We start from the raw sequence: 26,856 nt of genomic DNA, 5'->3' as shown, positions 1-26,856 counted from the left end.
TGTAGCACTCTCTCAGTACCGACCCTCCGACAGTGCAGCACTCTCTCAGTACCGACCTTCCGACAGTGCAGTACTCTCTCAGTACCGACCTTCCGACAGTGCAGCACTCTCTCAGTACCGACCTTCCCACAGTGCAGCACTCTCTCAGTACCGACCCTCCAACAGTGCAGCACTCTCTCAGTACCGACCTTCCGACAGCGCAGCTCTCTCTCAGTACCGACCTTCCGACAGTGCAGCACTCCGAGTACCGACCTTCCCACAGTGCAGCACTCTCTCAGTACCGACCTTCCCACAGTGCAGCACTCTCTCAGTACCGACCTTCCGACAGTGCAGCACTCCCTCAGTTCCGACCTTCCGACAGTGCAGCACTCTTTCAGTACCGACCTTCCGACAGTGCAGTACTCTCTCAGTACCGACCTTACGACAGTGCAGCACTCTCTCAGTACCGTCCTTCCGACAGTGCAGCACTCCGAGTACCGACCTTCCGACAGTGCAGCACTCCGAGTACCGACCTTCCGACAGTGCACTACTCCGAGTACCAACCTTCCGACAGTGCAGCACTCTCTCAGTACCGACCTTCCGACAGTGCAGCACTCTCTCAGTACCGACCTTCCCACAGTGCAGTACTCTCTCAGTACCGACCTTCCGACATTGCAGCACTCCGAGTACCGACCTTCCGACAGTGCAGCACTCAGAGTACCGACCTTCCGACAGTGCAGCACTCCGAGTACCAACCTTCCGACAGTGCAGCACTCTCTCAGTACCGACCTTCCGACAGTGCAGCACTCCGAGTACCGACCTTCCGACAGTGCAGCACTCCGAGTACCAACCTTCCGACAGTGCAGCACTCTCTCAGTACCGACCTTCCCACAGTGCAGCACTCTCTCAGTACCGACCTTCCGACAGTGCAGCACTCCGAGTACCGACCTTCCCACAGTGCAGCACTCTTTCAGTACCGACCTTCCCACAGTGCAGCACTCTCTCAGTACCGACCTTCCGACAGTGCAGCACTCTCTCAGTACCGACCTTCCCACAGTGCAGTACTCTCTCAGTACCGACCTTCCGACAGTGCAGCACTCTCTCAGTACCGACCTTCCGACAGTGCAGCACTCTCTCAGTACCGACCCTCCGACAGTGCAGCACTCTCTCAGTACCGACCTTCCCACAGTGCAGCACTCCCTCAGTTCCGACCTTCCGATGGCGCGGCACATCCTCACTACTGACCCTGCGACGGTGCGGCACTCACTCAGTACCGAGCCTGTGGCGGTGCTGCGCTCCCTCGGTACCGACCCTCCGACGGTGCTGCGCTCCCTTGGTACCGACCCTCCGACGGTGCGGCACTACCTCAATACTGACCCTGAGACAGTGCGGCACTCCCTCAGTTCTGACCCTGCAACTGTGCGGCACTCCCTCAGTACTGACCCTGCAACAGTGCGACACTCCCTCAGTACTGACCCTGCGACAGTGCGGCACTCCCTCACTTCCGACCTTCCGACAGTGCGACACTCCCTTGGTACTGACCCTGCGATAGTGCGGCACTCCCTTGGTACTGACCCTGCGGCACTCCCTCAGTACTGACCCTCCGACAGTGCAGCACTCCCTCGGTACTGACCCTGCGACTGTGCGACACTCCCTCGGTACTGACCCTACGACAGTGAGGCACTCCCTTACTACCGACCCTCCAACAGTGCGGCACTCCCTCAGTACTGACCTTGCGACTGTGCGGCACCCCCTCGGTACTGACCCTGCGACTGTGCGGCACTCCCTCACTACCGACTCACCGGCAGTGCGACACTCCCTCGGTACTGACCCTGCGACTGTGCGGCACTCCCTCAGTACTGACCCTGCAATTGTGCGGCACTCCCTCAGTACCGACCCTGCAACTGTGCGGCACTCCTTCACTATCGACCCTCCGACAGTGCGACACTCCCTCGGTACAGACCCTGCGACAGTGCGACACTCCCTCAGTACCGACCCTGCGACACTCCATCGGTACCGACCCTCCAATGGTGTGGCAGTCCCTTGGTACCAACTCTCCGACGGTGCGGCGCTCCCTCGGTACCGACCCTCCGACGGAGCGGCACTCCCTCAGTACCGACCCTCCGACGGTGCGGCTCTCCCTCGGTACCGACCCTCCGACGGAGCGGCACTCCCTCGGTACCGACCCTCCGACGGTGCGGCACTCCCTTGGTTCCGATCCTGCGACAGTGTGGCACTCCCTCAGTACCGACCATCCGACAGTGTGGCACTCCCTCAGTACCGACCATCCGATACTCTCTCGGTACCGACCCTCCGACAGTGCGGCACTCCCTCGGTACCGACCCTCCGACAGTGTGGCACTCCCTCAGTACTGATCTTCTGACAGTGCAGCACTCCCTCAGTACTGACCCTCCGAAGATTCGGCGCTCCCTCGGCACCAACTCTCCAACACCATGGTGCTCCCACGTAATGACCCTCGTCAACATTCCAGCACTCCCTCGGTCCCAATGCTCTGACAGCGCGGTGCTCCCTCGGCACCGACCTCCTCAGATAGCACGCTGCTCTCTCAGCATGACCCTCCAACAGCGCGGCACTCCCTCAGCACCAATCCTGTGACAGCACAGCGCTCCCTCGGCACCAATGATCTGAAAGCGCAGTGATCCCTTGGCACCGATGCTCTGACAGCGCGGCACTCCCTCGGCACCAACCCTTCGACATCGCAGTCCTCCCTCAGCATCAATACTCCGACAGCGCGGCGATCCCCTGCTCTCTCCGTACTGACCCTCCAAACGTGCGGCGCTCCCTCAGGAATGACCCGCCAACAATGCGGCGCTTCCTCAGTACACTCATATGCGAACGACTGGATAAGTAGAGAGGCACACGGTAAGTGGTTTGAACTGAGATAGATCTTCGGTGTTCATGGTAAACCTGTTAAATCTTCTTGTTGGACTGTTTCTTTAAAAGTTGCAGGTGGTTAAGACTTTAGACTGGAAGAACGGGTCACTTTCAGTTCTCTGCTGCACCAAGTTGAAGTGTAGAATTCACAGCAGGACTCCTTCCTAGTTTTTGTTGGAGTCCTCTTCACAGCCCTTAGCTGGGCTGCTTTTCTGTGGTGTTCTTCTGATCTCCCTCTCTCTTTCTCCCACCAGAGGGTTGCCTATTAAGGTCAAAAGGCGTCAGATTAGAGTCTTTCTGTGTTGATGCTTGGCCCTCTCCCCTGGTGTTACCACACAATGGACCAGGATGTGAAATCCTTGGCCATCCATTAAGGTCTGGATGAATATCATCCTGCTGTGATGTGGCTACTCCACACCTTTGTTTCAGAAGAATCCATTCAATTCAGGAATGTCTTTTGATGGTTTCAGGATGGATGTAATTGAAACCTCTTAGCCTAGAATGTAGCCTTTTGTCCCTAACATACAGTGAGGCAGTGTTCGAATACACAAGGCCCAGTCATCTGACCTACAGCAGCCATCTTTTGCAGCATTTTCCACTTTAAAAAAAAAGTAATGTCAATTTTAAAGAGTACACCTTCAATAAAGTTTGTATCTTAAAAGTAGGAAATTGATATGCCTTTACTGGGCATGACACACCCCTGACAAAAGAAATCAAAATGAAATCTTGATACATTAGTTTTACATTATTTACAGAGCAAAGTAAGAGAAACATGAACACACATTCTGCACTCACTTGTATCATCCAAACCTCAATTTTACAACTGCTGAACTGGCATTGTCTGCAACAGCCATTTCTTGTTCAAGTTTGGATGGGCCACAATTATAATTGAATTTCCTTTTTGGGTGTTGAAGTTTTGCCCCAGGAAAGCTTTTATTTAGAAAACTTAGCACTTTCTATCCGTTCCCCACTTTTGAATCCCAGTTATGTGTTGTCGAATGGTGTTGGATTTCTCAAGCATCTGCTTGCAGTACTTTGGGAGTGTTAATTACCAATAGACGTGTATTTTTTGAGAGACTTGAGTCCTTGAAGGGATTTAATTTTACAGGCAGTTGTAGAGACAGTTGTTCTGTTCCAAGGTTTGTAATGTGCAAATTTCCATTACTGCATTGTTCCTGGCTGTTAACAAATTTTACTGCCTGTACAGGCCTTAACCCCTGAACTGCTGCATCCACAACACATGGATTTTCTAGTTCAGGTTCTGGCACATTGATAATTCTTATCTCTAGGGTGACAGTGGGTGGTAAACTGTTTTTTTTTTAGCCTCTGTAAGGGTCTGAGTTCTCTGGCACTTTGTACTGAAATAGTTCTGAATCTAAATTGCTGGGTTTGGTTAGGTTTGGATTCAGAACCTGAGTGTTTGATTCTTCAGTAGGCAAATCCACAGCCGCCTCACTTTTACCTTTCTTGTAGCTTTCACAAGTGCTGTTTACTTTAGGGCATATTACCTTCCCTTTTCCCTTTATTTTGGGGATGGGATTTCCCCCAATCTGCCCTATGTCCTCTGGGACATTACTGCTCATGTGTGGCTATCCAGCTTCTGCTGCACTCCACTTCAGCTGGGAGGGGCATTCTTGCCTTGCCTGTTTGGCAACTTTCCTGTCCCTGTTTAAATCTGTGAAGAAGGTTTTGGCTAACCATACCGCTGCTGCTTTAATCTCAGCTCTTTTACTTGCCTTTGGCTCTGTAGTGGCCTTTTTAAATTCTACTGGCTTTCCTTTCGGGCCAGTAAAGGTTAAAGAGACTAACAGTCCCTGTGGGATTTTTGGGACTTCCTCAGCCCTCTGCAGCTGTGCAGTTTTGTTTGTTCCTGTCAGTTTCTCCAGTCTCCGTGGACTGCTCTGGACCCTCTGGGTATAATACTGTGCTTTCCGCAAAGTCATTGCCCAGCAATAGGTCAACACCCTGCATTGGTAAGGTCTGAATGACCCCACCCATTACTACACCAGTGACCCACTTACTCTGTAAGTAATCTTTAACTGAGGGAAGCTTCAAGCATTTGCCAGTAAGCCCTGTTACCAATACTGTGGTATTTGTTCTGCTTTGACATCTCTTCTCTGCAATTGTATTTCCTCTTTTCAACAGCATCTCTTCTTTTTTCAACTGCAATTTCTCCCTTTCCTTCTGCATTCGAGCTAGGACTATTTTCTCAGACTCCGATTCCATGCTTTCTTTTTTGGGCTGCAGGGTAAGTTTACATTGATTAGCTGGACTCCGCAGCGTTCAGATTTCTTTGCTTTTGTTTGAAAGTGACTCCTACCTCAGTAGCTAAGCTTTTAGAATCTGCAATACTTAATTTAACTATCATGGGAGAAGTCTCACTGCTCTATAAACTATTTAGCATTAAATGTGGCCATATTTCCTGTTTCTAGCACTGCAAAGAAAAAACTGATATGGGAAAACCTTTTGTTTCAATTTTCCCACAGTTTTAGAAGTGAATTTTCTTCCCTTTTCCCAAATCTCTTGTTTAGTCTGATTTGTTCAGAATCTTGGCTTCGAGTCCCCAATTTGTTGTGGAAAGGTGGTTGAGGAATGTGGGTGGTTTGTGCCGTTCACCTCGAAATTGGCTACAATTGTGTTTACTTGAACATGATGAATTAGCACTTGAGTGTGCTTAAGGTCAAATAAACAGGCAAATGACAGGTTTTCTCATAGGTTAAACAAAAGATGGTCTCAGCTGCACCCACGCACATTCACGTTCTCACACACCACAAAAAGATAGAGAGGAAAAGGCTAAGTAGTTTGAAGTGAGGTAGGTGCTTGGGGTTCACGGCAAACCTATTGAATCTTCCTGGAGGACAGTTTCTTACAAAGTTGCAGGCCTGGGTGGCTGTAGTTTTCTGGTGGTTAAGACTTTAGGCTTTCAGTTCTCTGCTGCACAAAGTAGAATTGTAGAATTTGCAGCAGGGCTCCTTCTTCATTTTGGCTGAATTTCTGGACGAATATAGTCCTGTTATAATGTGGCTCCTTCACACCTTCTTTGTTTCAGAAGAACCCATTCAATACAGGAAAGTCTCTTGATGGTTTCAGGATGGGCGCAATTAACACCTGTTCGCCTGGAATATATTCTTTTGTCCGTAACAGACAGTGAGGCGATGTTATAATACACAAGAACAAGTTGTCTCACCTTTGCCGGCCATCTTTTTCAGTATTGCCACTTTTTTTTTTTAAAAGGTAAAATCAATTTTAAAGAGTCAACTTTGAATAAAGTTTGTATCTTAAAATTAGGAATATATGTCTTTACTGTGGCATGACAATGTTGATAGATGAAGTCACTGGACAAAACTGTGGCAAATGGATTTCAATGTAGATAAATCTGAGTTCATCTACTTTGGACAAAAAAGGATAGAACAGGCTATTTTCTAAATGTTGAAAAGCTAGAAACAGTGGGGTCCAATTACACTTGGAGTTCCAGGTACAAAGATCATTAAAATAATCAAAAAGACTAATGGACTGCTGGCCTTTATATCTAATTGACGAGAATACAAGGGGGTAAAAGTCATGCTTCAGCTATATAAAGCCCTGTTTAGACCACTCCTGGAGTTACGGTGAGTGGTTCTGGGCACCAGGCACCAGACCTTAGGAATGATAGGCCTTGCAGGGAGTGCAGCATAGATTTACTAGAATGATAACAGGAGTATAAGAGTTTAAACAAACTCTGGTTGTACTCCCTTGACATCAGAAGGTGGAGGGGTGATTTGTTCACAGTTTTCAAAATATTAAGGGACAGACAGGATGAACAGAGAGAAACTATTTCCACTGGTTGGGGAGTCTTGGACTTGGGTGGCATAGCCTAAATATTAGAGCCAGGGCTTTCCAGTGAAATCAGGAAACTCTTCTACACACAAAAGGTGTGAGAAATTTGGAACTCTCTTCCACAAATGAAATTGATGCCAGGTCAATTGTTAATTTTAAATCTGGGATTTTTGTTAACCAAAGGTATTAAGAGAGATGGGGAAAGGGCAGGTATATGGAGTTAGATCACAGATCCGCCATGATCTCACTAAATGATGGAACATGCTTGAGGGGCTAAATAGCCGACTCCTGTTCCTATGTACTGCACTTCCAACAAGGCAACACTCCCTCAGTGTTGCCCCTCTGCAGGACAGCATTCCCTCAGAGGAACTGTACAAATCCAGGCCTCCACTCCCACATGTCTAAAGGAATCTCAGGTTACAATTTCATTTTTCACCAAGTCTAACCCCTTCAGAAATATTCCCAAAACTCTGCTGCCAGTGTCCGAACTCACACCAAGTGCTGTTCACCCATCACCCCTGGACTCGCTGACCTATATTGGTTCCCGGTTAAACAACGCCTCGATTTTAAAATTCTCATCCTTGTTTTCAAATCTCTCCATGGCCTGCCCCCTCCCTACTCCTGTAATCTCTTCCAGCCCCACAAACCTCTGATGTATCTGCACTCATCTAATTCTAGCCTCTTGAGCATCCCTGATTTTAATCTCTCCACCATTGGTGGCTGTGTCCTCAGCTGCCGAGATCCTAAACTCCGGAATTCCCTCCCAAAACCTTCTCTTTCTTCCTTTAAACCTACCCTTTTTTGACTAATTGTTTGGTCACCTGTCCTACTATCTCCCAATGTGGTTTGGTTTCAATTTTTACTTGATAATGCTCCTGTGAAAGCACCTTGAAATGTTTTGTTTTGTCTAAGGCACTATATAAATACAAGTTGTTGTTGGTGGTGATCTGGTATCAACCTGAGAAAGTGTTAAAGGGAACCCATTTCCTGTCAGGACCTGGGCAGTGTGTGTGTGCTGGAGATAAAAAGACTGGTGTCAAATCAAAGTCATCAGAAAATTGGGACAGTTAATCAGTGTTTCAGTGCCCCAAAAAAATGCATTCATCACGAATAACCTGATCATTCAGAAAAGCTGATCACCTGCGACTCAAGGCAGTTTGGGCCTCATAACCTGCAACCAATGCCCTTACCTGAGCTTTCTCATGAAAACTAAACAGCTCCCATTGGCAAGTCCACACCTCCCACTGAGTGAAACAGAGATCTCACCAGTGGACAGAGTGGACAAGCACACTCACTGGGAACAAATACACTTCATCAACTTGTTTTAATCAAACACACAGGGATACCAATCAGACATTTCTAATCATTTCCATAGGTGGGAAAACACCAGGCTAATTGAGTATATAGTGTAGGCTCAGGATAATAAGAGAGATTTATTGCAGGAATGTACAGCTATACAGAAGCAAGGTCAATCATCAGATGAACAATGCTGTATTTATTTTGTACCAATACTGAGAAGTATTTTTTGAAACCAAAATAACAAATGTTTCAACATTCTTGGAGTCCTTTAACTGAATCCTGGATGATTATAACAAGATAAATGGAGTTGACTGGAGTTCATCCTCACCGTTATATTAAAGTCTAAACTGAGCAATCTCAGGACACTGGAGCTGTTTCCCTGGTCAGAAGTTCATTTATGTTGAAGTTACGATTTTTGACAAACATACTTCTTGATCGAAATACATCTGTTATATCACAGGTAGTAATCCTGAGCTGATTATTTTCCCAGATCTATCTTCCCTGATAGGTTAGCCAGTACAGGTAATTCTCAAAGTCCCCACAGTCAGAAACTTAGAAAGATTGCTTCGAGTGATCAGTAATATTATCTTGACCTGCACGTACTATTCTCCTATACATCCGAGACATCAAATCCAAGACCACACTGACACACTTAACATGTGCAGTACCACAACCAAATTCAGGCACTCACAGGCGAAGCTCACATCCACTGCATTCGAATGGAGCAGATTGGTCAACAGTCTTGTCAGAAGCATTGCTCCCCTACACTTTCTCATGGGTCTGCATACAGTGAGACTGGGTAAGCTTGGTGATATTGCTGCAAATTCTGGAACAGGTACCACAATGAAACAGCTGCTCAGCTGCAGGGGGACAAGGCAGCCTGGAGACAGCTCTGAAAACCATCACAATGCTGGAGGACTTGAGTTTGCTCCAAGCCGATGTGGCTATGTCAGTGAAGCAGTTCTTGCAGTGATCATACTGGAAGGGAGGAGGAGGAGGAGATGGTGAAACTGCACTGGTACATGTCAATCTGGGAGGGTTTCTATCCCGTGTGGAGACTCTGGTGAAGCTCTAGAGATGAGGAGTAGGTGAAACATTCCTGGCACACGTCACACTGGAAGGGTTTGTCTCCCGTGTGAGTACGTTGATGTTCCAGGAGGTCAGGCAAATGTCTGAAAGCTTTGTTGCAGAATTCGCACCTGAATGGGGTCTCCCCTGTGTGGGTTCGCTGATGTTCCACCAGGTCTGACAAATGCCGGAAGGTTTTCTTACAAAACTCACAGCGGGAGGGTTTCTCCCTCGTGTGTGTCCTGAAATGAGCCAGGAGGTTCGATGAGCGTGCGAAGGCTTTATCACAGACCTCGCAGCTGAAGGGCTTCTCTCTCGTGTGAGTCCTGACGTGAGCCTGGAGGGTTGCTGAGTGTGTAAAGGCTTTATCACACACCTCACACTTGAAGGGTTTCTCTCCAGTGTGGATCCTATAATGAGCTAGGAGGGTCGATGAGTGTGTGAAGGCTTTATCGCACACCTCACACTTGAATGGTTTCTCCATCGTGTGTGTCCTGGAGTGAGCCAGGAGTGTCGATGACTGGGTGAAGGCTTTATCACATACCTCACACCTGAAAGGTTTCTCCCTCGTGTGGATCCTGTAGTGATCCTGCAGAGTTGATAAGCGTGTGAAGGCTTTATCACACACTTCACACTTGAAGGGCTTCTCTCCCGTGTGAATCCTCTGATGTTGTAGCAGGCGCGAGGAGCATGTGAAGGTTTTCTGGCAAACCTCACAGCTGAAGGGCCTCTCCCCTGTGTGGATCCTGTGATGAAGGAGGAGAGTTGATGACAGTGTGAAGGTTTTACCACAAACCTCACACTTGAACGGTCTCTCCCCTGTATGGATCCGTTGGTGTATCAGGAGGGTGGATGACAGTGTGAAGCTTTTAGAACAAACCTCACAGCGGAATGGTTTCACCCCTGTGTGGATCCGCTGGTGGACAAGGAGGGTGGATGGGCGTGTGAAGGTCCTCTCACAAACGTCACACCTGAACGCTCTCTCTGCTGTGTGAATGCGCTGGTCTTGTAAGTGGTTGGACAACATTGCAAAACCTTTGTTGCAAATGTCACACGTGAAGGGTTTCTCCCCTTTGTGGGTTTTCTCATGGACCAGGAGGTGGGACGGTTTTGTCACACACCTCGACTTTGAACAGTTTCTCCCCTGTGTGGGTGTGTTGGTGTTTCAGCAGGTACGATAACTGTACAAAGATCTTCTCACACACTTCACACTAGAACCACCACTCCTCTGTGTTGATGGTTTGGGGATTCACAGGGCCTGATGAACTTGCAGAGACTCCGTCAAATTGTCCACATTCAATTGCTTTCTCTGCCATGTGGCTGCCCTCGTGTTACAGGAGACACAATGGTGTCACTAAGACTGTCTACACTCTCACCGTCTGTGGATGAGGAGGTCCAACAATCATATAAAGCCCTCTGCAAACGTCAGACACCTGTCAGGATCTGCCAATGCTGCACAAGGTATAATGAACACTCAAAGCCCTCCTCACACTCGGAGCAGGCCTGACGCCCCTCAATGTGAATGACCTTTCACCTGAGTGGATATTCCAGTGTTTCAGGAACATCAAGGACAGTGTGAAAACCAGTGCTTGTGGAACCTGAGAGACTTCTCTCCAATCTCACCCGTTACACTCCCTCCATCCCCTGGACAGACTGATATCCCACAGCCAAACCTATGGAAGTGTTGGTTTTGACTGGACACTGGATACTGGTCAGTTTCACTTCACCTGACCAATCAGATTTATTGGAGATGCTTTTTCTGTGGAGTTGTTCCTGGGGTGATGTCCGGGATCTCCTCGGGTCTTGGTTGGGCGTGGTGTCTATCCTCTCTCTATTCTCTGATTTAATACGGTGAGATACTCCTGTAACACAAAAAATAATGAGTGAGTTTCCTCCGATTCTCTCCTGTCTCTGAAGGTGCTGACCCCTCACTGGGAGACTGGTGTCCAGGGAGGGTCAGCAGGTTACTGAACTGTGGGGACAGTAAATGTGGATCAATGGATTTTGCCTGGACTACCTGTGCTGGATTTTCTGAAAGTTAAAAAACATCACTTCCATCTATATGGCACCAGTCATGACTACCAGTTGCCCCAAAACACTTTACGGCCAATGATGTACGACTGAAGTGTACTCACTGCCATTATTTAGGAACTGCAGCACTCAATTTGATAACAGCAAGCTCCCACACACGGCAAAGTAATAATGAACAGGTAATCTGTTTTTGATATGTTGATTGAGCGATAAATGGCTATGATGGGAAACAATCTGTACCAACCCCGCTCCATCACTCACTGGATATTCAGCCCTGAACATGAGTGTGGATATTATGGGATACAATCTGCACAAACTCTGCTCCTTCACACACTGGATATTCAGCCCTGAACATGAGTGTGGATATTATGGGATACAATCTGTACAAACTCTGCTCCTTCACTCACTGGATATTCAGTCCTGAACATTAGTGTGGATATTATGGGATAGAATCTGTACAAACTCTGCTCCTTCACTCACTGGATATTCAGTCCTGAACATTAGTGTGGATATTATGGGATACAATCAGCACAAACTCTGCTCCTTTACTCACTGGATATTCAGTCCTGAACATTAGTGTGGATATTATGGGATACAATCTATACAAACTCTGCTCCTTCACTCACTGGATATTCAGTCCTGAACATTAGTGTGGATATTATGGGATACAATCTGTACAAACTCTGCTCCGTCACTCACTGGATATTCAGCCCTGAACATTAGTGTGGATATTATGGGATACAATCTGGACAAACTCTGCTCCTTTACTCACTGGATATTCAGTCCTGAACATTAGTGTGGATATTATGGGATACAATCTGTACAAACTCTGCTCCGTCACTCACTGGATATTCAGCCCTGAACATGAGTGTGGATATTATGGGATACAATCTGGACAAACTCTGCTCCTTTACTCACTGGATATTCAGTCCTGAACATTAGTGTGGATATTATGGGATACAATCTGTACAAACTCTGCTCCGTCACTCACTGGATATTCAGCCCTGAACATGAGTGTGGATATTATGGGATACAATCTGCACAAACTCTGCTCCTTCACTCACTGGATATTCAGTCCTGAACATTAGTGTGGATATTATGGGATACAATCTGGACAAACTCTGCTCCATCACTCACTGGATATTCAGTCCTGAACATTAGTGTGGATATTATGGGATACAATCTGGACAAACTCTGCTCCTTCACTCACTGGATATTCAGTCCTGAACATTAGTGTGGATATTATGGGATACAATCTGTACAAACTCTGCTCCTTCCACTCACTGGATATTCAGTCCTGAACATTAGTGTGGATATTATGGGATACAATGTGGACAAACTCTGCTCCATCACTCACTGGATATTCAGTCCTGAACATTAGTGTGGATATTATGGGATACAATCTATACAAACTCTGCTCCTTCACTCACTGGATATTCAGTCCTGAACATTGGTGTGGATATTATGGGATACAATCTGTACAAACTCTGCTCCTTCACTCACTGGATATTCAGTCCTGAACATTGGTGTGGATATTATGGGATACAATCTGTACAAACTCTGTTCCTTCACTCACTGGATATTCAGTCCTGAACATTAGTGTGGATATTATGGGATACAATGTGGACAAACTCTGCTCCATCACTCACTGGATATTCAGTCCTGAACATTAGTGTGGATATTATGGGATACAATCTATACAAACTCTGCTCCTTCACTCACTGGATATTCAGTCCTGAACATTGGTGTGGATATTATGGGATACAATCTGTACAAACTCTGCTCCTTCACTCACTGGATATTCAGTCCTGAACATTGGTGTGGATATTATGGGATACAATCTGTACAAACTCTGTTCCTTCACTCACTGGATATTCAGTCCTGAACATTAGTGTGGATATTATGGGATACAATCTGTACAAACTCTGCTCCTTCACTCACTGGATATTCAGTCCTGAACATTGGTGTGGATATTATGGGATACAATCTGTACAAACTCTGCTCCTTCCACTCACTGGATATTCAGTCCTGAACATTAGTGTGGATATTATGGGATACAATCTGGACAAACTCTGCTCCATCACTCACTGGATATTCAGTCCTGAACATTAGTGTGGATATTATGGGATACAATCTGGACAAACTCTGCTCCATCACTCACTGGATATTCAGTCCTGAACAATAGTGTGGATATTATGGGATACAATCTATACAAACTCTGCTCCTTCCACTCACTGGATATTCAGTCCTGAACATTAGTGTGGATATTATGGGATACAATCTGGACAAACTCTGCTCCATCACTCACTGGATATTCAGTCCTGAACATTAGTGTGGATATTATGGGATACAATCTGGACAAACTCTGCTCCATCACTCACTGGATATTCAGTCCTGAACATTAGTGTGGATATTATGGGATACAATCTGGACAAACTCTGCTCCATCACTCACTGGATATTCAGTCCTGAACATTAGTGTGGATATTATGGGATACAATCTGGACAAACTCTGCTCCATCACTCACTGGATATTCAGTCCGGAACATTAGTGTGGATATTATGGGATACAATCTGTACAAACTCTGCTCCGTCACTCACTGGATATTCAGTCCTGAACATTAGTGTGGATATTATGGGATACAATCTGTACAAACTCTGCTCCTTCACTCACTGGATATTCAGTCCTGAACATTAGTGTGGATATTATGGGATACAATCTGTACAAACTCTGCTCCTTCACTCACTGGATATTCAGTCCTGAACATTAGTGTAGATATTATGGGATACAATCTGTACAAACTCTGCTCCATCACTCACTGGATATTCAGTCCTGAACATTAGTGTGGATATTATGGGATACAATCTGTACAAACTCTGCTCCTTTACTCACTGGATATTCAGTCCTGAACATTAGTGTGGATATTATGGGATACAATCTGGACAAACTCTGCTCCTTCACTCACTGGATATTCAGTCCTGAACATTAGTGTGGATATTATGGGATACAATCTGTACAAACTCTGCTCCTTTACTCACTGGATATTCAGTCCTGAACATTAGTGTGGATATTATGGGATACAATCTGTACAAACTCTGCTCCTTCACTCACTGGATATTCAGTCCTGAACATTAGTGTGGATATTATGGGATACAATCTGTACAAACTCTGCTCCTTCCACTCACTGGATATTCAGTCCTGAACATTAGTGTGGATATTATGGGATACAATCTATACAAACTCTGCTCCTTCCACTCACTGGATATTCAGTCCTGAACATTAGTGTGGATATTATGGGATACAATCTGGACAAACTCTGCTCCATCACTCACTGGATATTCAGTCCTGAACAATAGTGTGGATATTATGGGATACAATCTATACAAACTCTGCTCCTTCCACTCACTGGATATTCAGTCCTGAACATTAGTGTGGATATTATGGGATACAATCTGGACAAACTCTGCTCCATCACTCACTGGATATTCAGTCCTGAACATTAGTGTGGATATTATGGGATACAATCTGGACAAACTCTGCTCCATCACTCACTGGATATTCAGTCCGGAACATTAGTGTGGATATTATGGGATACAATCTGTACAAACTCTGCTCCGTCACTCACTGGATATTCAGTCCTGAACATTAGTGTGGATATTATGGGATACAATCTGTACAAACTCTGCTCCTTCACTCACTGGATATTCAGTCCTGAACATTAGTGTGGATATTATGGGATACAATCTGGACAAACTCTGCTCCATCACTCACTGGATATTCAGTCCTGAACATTAGTGTGGATATTATGGGATACAATCTGTACAAACTCTGCTCCGTCACTCACTGGATATTCAGTCCTGAACATTAGTGTGGATATTATGGGATACAATCTGTCCAAACTCTGCTCCTTCACTCACTGGATATTCAGTCCTGAACATTAGTGTGGATATTATGGGATACAATCTGTACAAACTCTGCTCCTTCACTCACTGGATATTCAGTCCTGAACATTAGTGTGGATATTATGGGATACAATCTGTACAAACTCTGCTCCTTCACTCACTGGATATTCAGTCCTGAACATTAGTGTGGATATTATGGGATACAATCTGTACAAACTCTGCTCCTTCACTCACTGGATATTCAGCCCTGAACATTAGTGTGGATATTATGGGATACAATCTGTACAAACTCTGCTCCTTCACTCACTGGATATTCAGTCCTGAACATTAGTGTGGATATTATGGGATACAATCTGTACAAACTCTGCTCCTTCACTCACTGGATATTCAGTCCTGAACATTAGTGTGGATATTATGGGATACAATCTGGACAAACTCTGCTCCTTTACTCACTGGATATTCAGTCCGGAACATTAGTGTGGATATTATGGGATACAATCTGGACAAACACTGCTCCTTCACTCACTGGATATTCAGTCCTGAACATTAGTGTGGATATTATGGGATACAATCTGGACAAACTCTGCTCCTTCACTCACTGGATATTCAGTCCTGAACATTAGTGAGGATATTATGGGATACAATCTGTACAAACTCTGCTCCATCACTCATTGGATATTCAGTCCTGAACATTAGTGAGGATATTATGGGATACAATCTGGACAAACTCTGCTCCTTCACTCACTGGATATTCAGTCCGGAACATTAGTGTGGATATTATGGGATACAATCTGTACAAACTCTGCTCCTTCACTCACTGGATATTCAGTCCTGAACATTAGTGTGGATATTATGGGATACAATCTGGACAAACTCTGCTCCTTTACTCACTGGATATTCAGTCCGGAACATTAGTGTGGATATTATGGGATACAATCTGGACAAACACTGCTCCTTCACTCACTGGATATTCAGTCCTGAACATTAGTGAGGATATTATGGGATACAATCTGTACAAACACTGCTCCATCACTCACTGGATATTCAGTCCTGAACATTAGTGTGGATATTATGGGATACAATCTGTACAAACTCTGCTCCGTCACTCACTGGATATTCAGTCCTGAACATTAGTGAGGATATTATGGGATACAATCTGTACAAACTCTGCTCCGTCACTCACTGGATATTCAGTCCTGAACATTAGTGTGGATATTATGGGATACAATCTGTACAAACTCTGCTCCGTCACTCACTGGATATTCAGTCCTGAACATTAGTGTGGATATTATGGGATACAATCTATACAAACTCTGCTCCATCACTCACTGGATATTCAGTCCTGAACATTAGTGAGGATATTATGGGATAGAATCTGGACAAACTCTGCTCCTTTACTCACTGGATATTCAGTCCTGAACATTAGTGTGGATATTATGGGATACAATCTGGACAAACTCTGCTCCTTTACTCACTGGATATTCAGTCCTGAACATTAGTGTGGATATTATGGGATACAATCTGTACAAACTCTGCTCCTTCACTCACTGGATATTCATTCCTGAACATTAGTGTGGATATTATGGGATAGAATCTGGACAAACTCTGCTCCTTTACTCACTGGATATTCAGTCCTGAACATTAGTGTGGATATTATGGGATAGAATCAGGACAAACTCTGCTCCTTTACTCACTGGATATTCAGTCCTGAACATTAGTGTGGATATTATGGGATACAATCTGGACTAACTCTGCTCCTTTGCTGACTGGATATTTAGTCCTGAACATTAGTGTGGATATTATGGGATACAATCTGGACAAACTCTGCTCCATCACTCATTGGATATTCAGTCCTGAACATTAGTGTGGATATTATGGGATACAATCTGGACAAACTCTGCTCCTTTACTGATTGGATATTCAGTCCTGAACATTAGTGTGGATATTATGGGATACAAACTGGACAAACTCTGCTCCATCACTCATTGGATATTCAGTCCTGAACATTCGTGTGGATATTATGGGATACAATCTGTACAAACTCTGCTCCTTCACTCACTGGATATTCAGTCCTGAACATTAGTGTGGATATTATGGGTTACAATCTGTACAAACTCTGCTCCTTCACTCACTGGATATTCAGTCCTGAACATTAGTGTGGATATTATGGGATACAATCTGTACAAACTCTGCTCCTTCACTCACTGGATATTCAGTCCTGAACATTAGTGAGGATATTATGGGATACAATCTGTACAAACTCTGCTCCTTCACTCACTGGATATTCAGTCCTGAACATTCGTCTGCATATTATGGGTCACAATCTGTACAAACTCTGCTCCTTCACTCACTGGATATTCAGTCCTGAACATTAGTGAGGATATTATGGGATAGAATCTGTACAAACTCTGCTCCTTCACTCACTGGATATTCAGTCCTGAACATTAGTGTGGATATTATGGGATACAATCTGTACAAACTCTGCTCCTTCACTCACTGGATATTCAGTCCTGAACATTAGTGTGGATATTATGGGATACAATCTGTACAAACTCTGCTCCTTCACTCACTGGATATTCAGTCCTGAACATTAGTGTGGATATTATGGGATACAATCTGTACAAACTCTGCTCCTTCACTCACTGGATATTCAGTCCTGAACATTAGTGTGGATATTATGGGATACAATCTGTACAAACTCTGCTCCTTCACTCACTGGATATTCAGCCCTGAACATTAGTGTGGATATTATGGGATACAATCTGTACAAACTCTGCTCCTTCACTCACTGGATATTCAGTCCTGAACATTAGTGTGGATATTATGGGATACAATCTGTACAAACTCTGCTCCATCACTCACTGGATATTCAGTCCTGAACATTAGTGTGGATATTATGGGATACAATCTGGACAGACTCTGCTCCTTTACTCACTGGATATTCAGTCCGGAACATTAGTGTGGATATTATGGGATACAATCTGGACAAACACTGCTCCTTCACTCACTGGATATTCAGTCCTGAACATTAGTGTGGATATTATGGGATACAATCTGGACAAACTCTGCTCCTTCACTCACTGGATATTCAGTCCTGAACATTAGTGAGGATATTATGGGATACAATCTGTACAAACTCTGCTCCATCACTCATTGGATATTCAGTCCTGAACATTAGTGAGGATATTATGGGATACAATCTGGACAAACTCTGCTCCTTCACTCACTGGATATTCAGTCCGGAACATTAGTGTGGATATTATGGGATACAATCTGTACAAACTCTGCTCCTTCACTCACTGGATATTCAGTCCTGAACATTAGTGTGGATATTATGGGATACAATCTGGACAAACTCTGCTCCTTTACTCACTGGATATTCAGTCCGGAACATTAGTGTGGATATTATGGGATACAATCTGGACAAACACTGCTCCTTCACTCACTGGATATTCAGTCCTGAACATTAGTGAGGATATTATGGGATACAATCTGTACAAACACTGCTCCATCACTCACTGGATATTCAGTCCTGAACATTAGTGTGGATATTATGGGATACAATCTGTACAAACTCTGCTCCGTCACTCACTGGATATTCAGTCCTGAACATTAGTGAGGATATTATGGGATACAATCTGTACAAACTCTGCTCCGTCACTCACTGGATATTCAGTCCTGAACATTAGTGTGGATATTATGGGATACAATCTGTACAAACTCTGCTCCGTCACTCACTGGATATTCAGTCCTGAACATTAGTGTGGATATTATGGGATACAATCTATACAAACTCTGCTCCATCACTCACTGGATATTCAGTCCTGAACATTAGTGAGGATATTATGGGATAGAATCTGGACAAACTCTGCTCCTTTACTCACTGGATATTCAGTCCTGAACATTAGTGTGGATATTATGGGATACAATCTGGACAAACTCTGCTCCTTTACTCACTGGATATTCAGTCCTGAACATTAGTGTGGATATTATGGGATACAATCTGTACAAACTCTGCTCCTTCACTCACTGGATATTCATTCCTGAACATTAGTGTGGATATTATGGGATAGAATCTGGACAAACTCTGCTCCTTTACTCACTGGATATTCAGTCCTGAACATTAGTGTGGATATTATGGGATAGAATCAGGACAAACTCTGCTCCTTTACTCACTGGATATTCAGTCCTGAACATTAGTGTGGATATTATGGGATACAATCTGGACTAACTCTGCTCCTTTACTGACTGGATATTCAGTCCTGAACATTAGTGTGGATATTATGGGATACAATCTGGACAAACTCTGCTCCATCACTCATTGGATATTCAGTCCTGAACATTAGTGTGGATATTATGGGATACAATCTGGACAAACTCTGCTCCTTTACTGATTGGATATTCAGTCCTGAACATTAGTGTGGATATTATGGGATACAATCTGGACAAACTCTGCTCCATCACTCATTGGATATTCAGTCCTGAACATTCGTGTGGATATTATGGGATACAATATGTACAAACTCTGCTCCTTCACTCACTGGATATTCAGTCCTGAACATTCGTCTGCATATTATGGGTTACAATCTGTACAAACTCTGCTCCTTCACTCACTGGATATTCAGTCCTGAACATTAGTGTGGATATTATGGGTTACAATCTGTACAAACTCTGCTCCTTCACTCACTGGATATTCAGTCCTGAACATTAGTGTGGATATTATGGGATACAATCTGTACAAACTCTGCTCCTTCACTCACTGGATATTCAGTCCTGAACATGAGGGAGGATATTATGGGATACAATCTGTACAAACTCTGCTCCTTCACTCACTGGATATTCAGTCCTGAACATTCGTCTGCATATTCTGGGTCACAATCTGTACAAACTCTGCTCCTTCACTCACTGGATATTCAGTCCTGAACATTAGTGAGGATATTATGGGATAGAATCTGTACAAACTCTGCTCCTTCACTCACTGGATATTCAGTCCTGAACATTAGTGTGGATATTATGGGATACAATCTGTACAAACTCTGCTCCGTCACTCACTGGATATTCAGTCCTGAACATTAGTGAGGATATTATGGGATACAATCTGTACAAACTCAGCTCCTTCACTCACTGGATATTCAGTCCTGAACATTCGTCTGCATATTATGGGTTACAATCTGTACAAACTCTGCTCCTTCACTCACTGGATATTCAGTCCTGAACATTAGTGTGGATATTATGGGATACAATCTGTACAAACTCTGCTCCTTCACTCACTGGATATTCAGTCCGGAATATTAGTGTGGATATTATGGGATACAATCTGTACAAACTCTGCTCCGTCACTCACTGGATATTCAGTCCTGAACATTAGTGTGGATATTATGGGATACAATCTGGACAAACTCTGCTCCTTTACTCACTGGATATTCAGTCCGGAATATTAGTGTGGATATTATGGGATACAATCTGGACAAACACTGCTCCTTCACTCACTGGATATTCAGTCCTGAACATTAGTGTGGATATTATGGGATACAATCTGGACAAACTCTGCTCCTTTACTCACTGGATATTCAGTCCGGAATATTAGTGTGGATATTATGGGATACAATCTGGACAAACACTGCTCCTTCACTCACTGCATATTCAGTCCTGAACATTAGTGAGGATATTATGGGATACAATCTGTACAAACTCTGCTCCATCACTCATTGGATATTCAGTCCTGAACATTAGTGTGGATATTATGGGATACAATCTGTACAAACTCTGCTCCGTCACTCACTGGATATTCAGTCCGGAACATTAGTGTGGATATTATGGGATACAATCTGGACAAACACTGCTCCTTCACTCACTGGATATTCAGTCCTGAACATTAGTGAGGATATTATGGGATACAATCTGTACAAACTCTGCTCCATCACTCATTGGATATTCAGTCCTGAACATTAGTGAGGATATTATGGGATACAATCTGGACAAACTCTGCTCCTTTACTCACTGGATATTCAGTCCGGAACATGAGTGTGGATATTATGGGATACAATCTGTACAAACTCTGCTCCTTCACTCACTGGATATTCAGTCCTGAACATTAGTGTGGATATTATGGGATACAATCAGTACAAACTCTGTTCCTTCACTCACTGGATATTCAGTCCTGAACATTAGTGTGGATATTATGGGATACAATCTGTACCAACTCTGCTCCTTTACTCACTGGATATTCAGTCCTGAATGAGTGTGGATATTATGGGATACAATCTGTACAAACTCTGCTCCTTTACTCACTGGATATTCAGTCCTGAACATTAGTGTGGATATTATGGGATACAATCTGCACAAACTCTGCTTCTTTACTCACTGGATATTCAGTCCTGAACATTAGTGTGGATATTATGGGATACAATCTGTACAAACTCTGCTTCTTCACTCACTGGATATTCAGTCCTGAACATTAGTGTGGATATTATGGGATACAATCTGCACAAACTCTGCTCCTTCACTCACTGGATATTCAGTCCGGAACATTAGTGTGGATATTATGGGATACAATCTGTACAAACTCTGCTCCTTCACTCACTGGATATTCAGTCCTGAACATCAGTGTGGATATTATGGGATACAATCTGTACAAACTCTGCTCCTTCACTCACTGGATATTCAGTCCTGAACATTAGTGTGGATATTATGGGATACAATCTGTACAAACTCTGCTCCGTCACTCACTGGATATTCAGTCCTGAACATTTGTCTGCATATTATGGGCTACATCTGTACAAACTCTGCTCCGTCACTCACTGGATATTCAGTCCTGAACATGAATGTGGATATTATGGGATACAATCTGTACAAACTCTGCTCCTTTACTCACTGGATATTCAGACCTGAACATTAGTGTGGATATTATGGGATACAACCTGTACAAACTCTGCTCCTTCACTCACTGGATATTCAGTCCTGAACATTAGTGTGGATATTATGGGATAGAATCTGTACAAACTCTGCTCCTTCACTCACTGGATATTCAGTCTGGAACATTAGTGTGGATATTATGGGATACAATCTGTACAAACTCTGCTCCTTCACTCACTGGATATTCAGTCCTGAACATTAGTGTGGATATTATGGGATAGAATCTGTACAAACTCTGCTCCTTCACTCACTGGATATTCAGTCCTGAACATTAGTGTGGATATTATGGGATAGAATCTGTACAAACTCTGCTCCGTCACTCACTGGATATTCAGTCCTGAACATTAGTGTGGATATTATGGGATAGAATCTGTACAAACTCTGCTCCGTCACTCACTGGATATTCAGTCCTGATCATTAGTGTGGATATTATGGGATACAATCTGTACAAACTCTGCTCCATCACTCACTGGATATTCAGTCCTGAACATTAGTCTGCATATTATGGGATACAATCTGTACAAACTCTGCTCCTTCACTCACCGGATATTCAGTCCGGAACATTAGTGTGGATATTATGGGATACAATCTGTACAAACTCTGCTCCTTCACTCACTGGATATTCAGTCCTGAACATTAGTCTGCATATTATGGGATACAATCTGTACAAACTCTGCTCCGTCACTCACTGGATATTCAGTCCTGAACATTAGTGTGGATATTATGGGATACAATCTGTACAAACTCTGCTCCTTCACTCACTGGATATTCAGTCCTGAACATTAGTGTGGATATTATGGGATACAATCTGTCCAAACTCTGCTCCTTCACTCACTGGATATTCAGTCCTGAACATTAGTGTGGATATTATGGGATACAATCTGTACAAACTCTGCTCCTTCACTCACTGGATATTCAGTCCTGAACATTAGTGTGGATATTATGGGATACAATCTGTACAAACTCTGCTCCTTCACTCACTGGATATTCAGTCCTGAACATTAGTGAGGATATTATGGGATACAATCTGTACAAACTCTGCTCCTTCACTCACTGGATATTCAGTCCTGAACATTACTGTGGATATTATGGGATACAATCTGTACAAACTCTGCTCCGTCACTCACTGGCTATTCAGTCCTGAACATTAGTGTGGATATTATGGGATAGAATCTGTACAAACTCTGCTCTTTCACTCACTGGATATTCAGTCCTGAACATTAGTGTGGATATTATGGGATAGAATCTGTACAAACTCTGCTCCTTCACTCACTGGATATTCAGTCCTGAACATTAGTGTGGATATTATGGGATAGAATCTGTACAAACTCTGCTCCGTCACTCACTGGATATTCAGTCCTGAACATTAGTGTGGATATTATGGGATAGAATCTGTACAAACTGCTCCGTCACTCACTGGATATTCAGTCCTGATCATTAGTGTGGATATTATGGGATACAATCTGTACAAACACTGCTCCATCACTCACTGGATATTCAGTCCTGAACATTAGTCTGCATATTATGGGATACAATCTGTACAAACTCTGCTCCTTCACTCACTGGATATTCAGTCCGGAACATTAGTGTGGATATTATGGGATACAATCTGTACAAACTCTGCTCCTTCACTCACTGGATATTCAGTCCTGAACATTAGTCTGCATATTATGGGATACAATCTGTACAAACTCTGCTCCGTCACTCACTGGATATTCAGTCCTGAACATTAGTGTGGATATTATGGGATACAATCTGTACAAACTCTGCTCCTTCACTCACTGGATATTCAGTCCTGAACATTAATGTGGATATTATGGGATACAATCTGTACAAACTCTGCTCCTTCACTCACTGGATATTCAATCCTGAACATTAATGTGGATATTATGGGATACAATCTGTACAAACTCTGCTCCTTCACTCACTGGATATTCAGTCCTGATCATTAGTGTGGATATTATGGGATACAATCTGTACAAACTCTGCTCCTTCACTCACTGGATATTCAGTCCTGAACATTAATGTGGATATTATGGGATACAATCTGGACAAACTCTGCTCCTTCACTCACTGGATATTCAGTCCTGAACATTAGTCTGCATATTATGGGATACAATCTGTACAAACTCTGCTCCGTCACTCACTGGATATTCAGTCCTGAACATTAGTGTGGATATTATGGGATACAATCTGTACAAACTCTGCTCCGTCACTCACTGGATATTCAGTCCTGAACATTAGTGTGGATATTATGGGATACAATCTGTCCAAACTCTGCTCCTTGACTCACTGGATATTCAGTCCTGAACATTAGTGTAGATATTATGGGATAGAATCTGTACAAACTCTGCTCCTTTACTCACTGGATATTCAGTCCTGAACATTAGTGTCGATATTATGGGATAGAATCTGTACAAACTCTGCTCCTTTACTCACTGGATATTCAGTCCGGAACATTAGTGAGGATATTATGGGATACAATCTGTACAAACTCTGCTCCTTCACTCACTGGATATTCAGTCCTGAACATTAGTGTGGATATTATGGGATAGAATCTGTACAAACTCTGCTCCGTCACTCACTGGATATTCAGTCCGGAACATTAGTGAGGATATTATGGGATACAATCTGTACAAACTCTGCTCCTTCACTCACTGGATATTCAGTCCTGAACATTAGTGTGGATATTATGGGATAGAATCTGTACAAACTCTGCTCCTTCACTCACTGGATATTCAGTCCTGAACATTAGTGTGGATATTATGGGATACAATCTGTACAAACTCTGCTCCGTCACTCACTGGATATTCAGTCCTGAACATTAGTGTGGATATTATGGGATCGAATCTGTACAAACCCTGCTCCTTCACTCACTGGATATTCAGTCCTGAACATTAGTGTGGATATTATGGGATAGAATCTGTACAAACTCTGCTCCGTCACTCACTGGATATTCAGTCCTGATCATTAGTGTGGATATTATGGGATACAATCTGTACAAACTCTGCTCCATCACTCACTGGATATTCAGTCCTGAACATTAGTCTGCATATTATGGGATACAATCTGTACAAACTCTGCTCCTTCACTCACTGGATATTCAGTCCGGAACATTAGTGTGGATATTATGGGATACAATCTGTACAAACTCTGCTCCTTCACTCACTGGATATTCAGTCCTGAACATTAGTCTGCATATTATGGGATACAATCTGTACAAACTCTGCTCCGTCACTCACTGGATATTCAGTCCTGAACATTAGTGTGGATATTATGGGATACAATCTGTACAAACTCTGCTCCTTCACTCACTGGATATTCAGTCCTGAACATTAATGTGGATATTATGGGATACAATCTGTACAAACTCTGCTCCTTCACTCACTGGATATTCATTCCTGAACATTAGTGTGGATATTATGGGATACAATCTGTCCAAACTCTGCTCCTTTACTCACTGGATATTCAGTCCTGAACATTAGTGTGGATATTATGGGATACAATCTGTCCAAACTCTGCTCCTTTACTCACTGGATATTCAGTCCTGAACATTAGTGAGGATATTATGGGATAGAATCTGGACAAACTCTGCTCCGTCACTCACTGGATATTCAGTCCGGAACATTAGTGTGGATATTATGGGATACAATCTGTACAAACTCTGCTCCTTCACTCACTGGATATTCAGTCCTGAACATTAGTCTGCATATTATGGGATACAATCTGTACAAACTCTGCTCCGTCACTCACTGGATATTCAGTCCTGAACATTAGTGTGGATATTATGGGATACAATCTGTACAAACTCTGCTCCGTCACTCACTGGATATTCAGCCCTGAACATTAATGTGGATATTATGGGATACAATCTGTACAAACTCTGCTCCTTCACTCACTGGATATTCAGTCCTGAACATTAGTGTGGATATTATGGGATACAATCTGTCCAAACTCTGCTCCTTCACTCACTGGATATTCAGTCCTGAACATTAGTGTGGATATTATGGGATACAATCTGTACAAACTCTGCTCCTTCACTCACTGGATATTCAGTCCTGAACATTAGTGTGGATATTATGGGATACAATCTGTACAAACTCTGCTCCTTCACTCACTGGATATTCAGTCCTGAACATTAGTGTGGATATTATGGGATACAATCTGTACAAACTCTGCTCCTTCACTCACTGGATATTCAGTCCTGAACATTAGTGAGGATATTATGGGATACAATCTGTACAAACTCTGCTCCTTCACTCACTGGATATTCAGTCCTGAACATTACTGTGGATATTATGGGATACAATCTGTACAAACTCTGCTCCGTCACTCACTGGATATTCAGTCCTGAACATTAGTGTGGATATTATGGGATAGAATCTGTACAAACTCTGCTCCTTCACTCACTGGATATTCAGTCTGGAACATTAGTGTGGATATTATGGGATACAATCTGTACAAACTCTGCTCTTTCACTCACTGGATATTCAGTCCTGAACATTAGTGTGGATATTATGGGATAGAATCTGTACAAACTCTGCTCCTTCACTCACTGGATATTCAGTCCTGAACATTAGTGTGGATATTATGGGATAGAATCTGTACAAACTCTGCTCCTTCACTCACTGGATATTCAGTCCTGAACATTAATGTGGATATTATGGGATACAATCTGTACAAACTCTGCTCCTTTACTCACTGGATATTCAGTCCTGAACATTAGTGTGGATATTATGGGATAGAATCTGTACAAACTCTGCTCCGTCACTCACTGGATATTCAGTCCTGATCATTAGTGTGGATATTATGGGATACAATCTGTACAAACTCTGCTCCATCACTCACTGGATATTCAGTCCTGAACATTAGTCTGCATATTATGGGATACAATCTGTACAAACTCTGCTCCTTCACTCACTGGATATTCAGTCCGGAACATTAGTGTGGA

At 43.6% G+C, this 26,856-nt stretch overlaps 1 pseudogene; it reads right to left on the bottom strand.

The window, feature by feature from the left end:
• Positions 1-8,104: 8,104 nt before the first annotated feature.
• The window catches only part of LOC137346306 (zinc finger protein 271-like), a 33,990-nt pseudogene continuing 15,238 nt past the window's right edge, over positions 8,105-26,856 (bottom strand).

This window comes from Heterodontus francisci, chromosome 29, assembly GCF_036365525.1.
Source record: "Heterodontus francisci isolate sHetFra1 chromosome 29, sHetFra1.hap1, whole genome shotgun sequence".
NCBI classification, from domain to species: Eukaryota; Metazoa; Chordata; class Chondrichthyes; order Heterodontiformes; family Heterodontidae; genus Heterodontus; species Heterodontus francisci.
This window is presented reverse-complemented; position numbering and strand designations above follow the sequence as displayed.